The sequence below is a fragment of the Ailuropoda melanoleuca genome, chromosome X, assembly GCF_002007445.2.
Source record: "Ailuropoda melanoleuca isolate Jingjing chromosome X, ASM200744v2, whole genome shotgun sequence".
NCBI lineage: Eukaryota > Metazoa > Chordata > Mammalia > Carnivora > Ursidae > Ailuropoda > Ailuropoda melanoleuca.
The window spans coordinates 6,231,902-6,235,753 of NC_048238.1; the positions used below are offsets into that span (position 1 = coordinate 6,231,902).

Below are 3,852 nucleotides of genomic sequence, written 5' to 3' on the forward strand. Positions count from 1 at the left end.
GGGTCGCGGGCGCGCGGGGGTGGGCGGCGGCCGAGGGGAGGCCGCGCCGCGCGGCCGACGACCGCTCTGTCCCCACCCGGCGCCCCCAGAGCCCCCGACCCTACCTGAGGAGGGGAGGGCTGGGTTGGTTCGCCGTCCCCACCTGGAGCGCGCGCCGCCTCAGTACCCGGCCGGAGTGCAGACGCCCTCAGTCCCCACCTGACGGCAGAGCGGAGCTTTATTGCCGGAAGTCGCCCGCCGCCTACCGGGGAGCGCGGACCAGAAGCCCCGCCCCGGGCCGCGCTGATTGGCAGGTGAGGCTCCGCGTGGCCGTGTTGCTACCCTGCTCCCCCAGGCCGAGGCCCGCGCGTGCGCAGTGGGTTTCGCACGGCCTTCTTTCTGCGCGTGCTCAGTGGGTGCGGCTGGGTACGCGAACCCGCGGGCGTGGTGCAGGGCTGTGTCCTGTCTTAGGATGGCATCCCGCCTGCGTTCGTGCGGGAGGAGCTGGGGAGGCCAGGAACCCAGCGGTCGTCCGGACTGTGGTCACCGCTCAGATCCGCGGGTCCCAGTCTCCTCCAGTGTGCAACGCCACGCCTGCTAACTTGAACCTCAGGAATGCAGTTTACATTTGGCCCCCCCCCCCCCAAAGCTCCGTGCATCCCGTGATCTCTAGTCCTTAACCTTACGGCTCAAGCATTTTCCGTTTGTAAACAGTTTAGACTATCCGGATCCTTCAAGATGGTTGGAAACGCCCCCGGAGGACCAGCTCGCACTTGTGGGCTTCTTCCCCAATCAGGGAACGAGAATGTGGGTGTCGGTGCGGGAAGGGGAAGGTCGACGGGTCAGGGGGCAAAGCTCGGGCTCCAAGCCACATTTAGAGCCGTAGGTCCAAGAGCGGCTGCTGATGAGCTGTGTGAATTAAGTAAGGCCCGAACCACCCTATGCCTCATTTTCCCCACAAGTAACACAGGAGTGGTACTTACCCCATAGGGCTTTTTTTTTTTTTTTTTTTGAGAATTAAATGACTTAACATATGCAAAATATTTAAAACTATGCCTGGCTAAAGTGAGCAACGTAGAAGTATTTGATCTTAGTATTTTCCTTATAAAATGTTTTCATATTTGGAACACATTGCAGGAAGCATATAGTAGGAATTCATATTTTGGAAAAATGCTTTTTACGTGATTTCTGATGTGCTTATTAGTAGCATTCTTTGACTACATACTTTTAAAAATGTGAATGTAGTGTAAACGTGATCATGGACCAAAGACAGCAATAGTGCTTACGTATCCCGAGTTTAAAAACTGCCACCCTCCTCCCCCTTACCCTCTTTCACAACTGCAGATTATTCCATTGTGTGGATATATCATAGCTTTTAAAAATATTTTCCATGGATGGGCATTAGGTTCTTTATTTTTGCCATTAGAAATAATGTCCAGCTTTTTCGCAACGGGTTTGCCGCCACAACACAGGTGTCGTGAAAACCACCGCTTAACCTAAACCAAAATGGGAGAGGAAAAGACTGACAACAACATCGTCATCATCGGACACGTAGATTCGGGCAAGTCTACCACTACCGGTCATCTGATCTACAAATGTGGTGGGATCGACAAAAGAACTATTGAGAAATTCGAGAAGGAGGCTGCTGAGATGGGAAAGGGCTCCTTCAAGTATGCCTGGGTCTTGGATAAACTAAAAGCTGAACGTGAACATGGTATCACCACTGATATCTCCCTGTGGAAATTCGAGACCAGCAAGTATTACATGACCATTATTGATGCCCCAGGACACAGAGACTTCATCAAAAACATGAGTACAGGAACATCTCAGGCTGACTGTGCTGTCCTGATTGTTGCTGCTGGTGTTGGTGAATTTGAAGCAGGTATCTCCAAGAATGGGCAGACCCGTGAGCATGCCCTTCTGGCTTACACACTGGGTGTAAAACAGCTAATTGTTGGTGTTAACAAAATGGATTCCACTGAGCCACCCTACAGCCAGAAGAGATACGAGGAAATTGTTAAGGAAGTCAGCACCTACATAAAGAAAATTGGCTACAACCCCGACACAGTAGCATTTGTGCCAATTTCTGGTTGGAATGGTGACAACATGCTGGAGCCAAGTGNAGATGGGAAAGGGCTCCTTCAAGTATGCCTGGGTCTTGGATAAACTAAAAGCTGAACGTGAACGTGGTATCACCATTGATATCTCCCTGTGGAAATTCGAGACCAGCAAGTATTACATGACCATTATTGATGCCCCAGGACACAGAGACTTCATCAAAAACATGATTACAGGAACATCTCAGGCTGACTGTGCTGTCCTGATTGTTGCTGCTGGTGTTGGTGAATTTGAAGCAGGTATCTCCAAGAATGGGCAGACCCGTGAGCATGCCCTTTTGGCTTACACACTGGGTGTAAAACAGCTGATTGTTGGTGTTAACAAAATGGATTCCACTGAGCCACCCTACAGCCAGAAGAGATACGAGGAAATTGTTAAGGAAGTCAGCACCTACATTAAGAAAATTGGCTACAACCCCGACACAGTAGCATTTGTGCCAATTTCTGGTTGGAATGGTGACAACATGCTGGAGCCAAGTGCTAACATGCCTTGGTTCAAGGGATGGAAAGTCACCCGTAGAGATGGGAACGCCAGTGGAACCACACTGCTTGAAGCTCTGGATTGCATTCTGCCACCAACTTGTCCTACTGACAAGCCCTTGCGTCTGCCTCGCCAGGATATCTACAAAATTGGTGGTATTGGTAGTCCCTGTGGGCCGAGTGGAGACTGGTGTTCTTAAACCTGGCATGCTGGTTACCTTTGCTCCAGTCAATGTTACAACTGAAGTAAAGTCTGTTGAAATGCACCATGAAGCGTTGAGTGAGGCTCTTCCTGGGGACAATGTGGGCTTCAATGTCAAGAACGTATCTGTCAAAGATGTTTGTCGTGGCAATGTGGCTGGTGACAGCAAAAATGACCCACCAATGGAGGCAGCTGGTTTCACGGCTCAGGTGATTATCCTGAACCATCCAGGCCAAATCAGTGCTGGATATGCACCTGTGCTGGATTGTCACACAGCTCACATTGCTTGCAAGTTCGCTGAGCTGAAGGAGAAGATAGATCGTCGTTCTGGGAAAAAGCTGGAAGATGGTCCCAAGTTCTTGAAATCTGGTGATGCTGCCATTGTTGATATGGTTCATGGCAAGCCTATGTGTGTTGAGAGCTTCTCTGACTATCCTCCTCTGGGCCATTTTGCTGTTTGTGACATGAGACAGACGGTTGCTGTGGGTGTCATCAAAGCGGTGGACAAGAAGGCAGCTGGAGCTGGCAAGGTCACCAAGTCTGCCCAGAAAGCTCAGAAGGCTAAATGAATATTATCCCCAATACCTGTCACCCCAGCCTTAATCAGTGGTGGAAGAACGGTCTCAGAACTGTTTGTGTCAATTGGCCATTTAAGTTTAATAGTAAAAGACTGGTTAATGATAACAAAACAAACAAACCTTCAGAAGGAAAGGAGAATGTTTTGTGGACCATTTGTTTGNCTGGAGCTGGCAAGGTCACCAAGTCTGCCCAGAAAGCTCAGAAGGCTAAATGAATATTATCCCCAATACCTGTCACCCCAGCCTTAATCAGTGGTGGAAGAACGGTCTCAGAACTGTTTGTGTCAATTGGCCATTTAAGTTTAATAGTAAAAGACTGGTTAATGATAACAAAACAAACAAACCTTCAGAAGGAAAGGAGAATGTTTTGTGGACCATTTGTTTGTGTGTGTGTGTGTGTGTGTGTGTGTGTGTGGCAGTTTTAAGTTATTAGTTTTTAAAATCAGTACTTTTTAATGGAAACAACTTGACCAAAAATCTGTCACAGAATTTTGAG

At 49.1% G+C, this 3,852-nt stretch overlaps 1 protein-coding gene and 1 pseudogene across 3 annotated transcripts in view; one reads left to right on the forward strand and one right to left on the reverse strand.

Annotated features, from left to right (window-relative positions):
* Window positions 1-284, reverse strand: part of FBXO25 (F-box protein 25) — a 61,468-nt gene extending 61,184 nt beyond the window's left edge. For 2 of the 3 annotated variants that reach the window (XM_019809632.2, XM_011236878.3), the window contains exon 1: window positions 105-261. The gene's annotated coding sequence lies outside the window, so the exon portion shown is untranslated. Of the gene's footprint in view, window positions 1-104 lie in introns of all 3 variants that reach the window. The other variant, XM_002928929.4, reaches the window with a different exon arrangement.
* A 1,186-nt stretch (window positions 285-1,470) lies between these two features.
* On the forward strand, window positions 1,471-3,462 carry LOC117797503 (annotated as a pseudogene).
* Window positions 3,463-3,852: the final 390 nt, after the last annotated feature.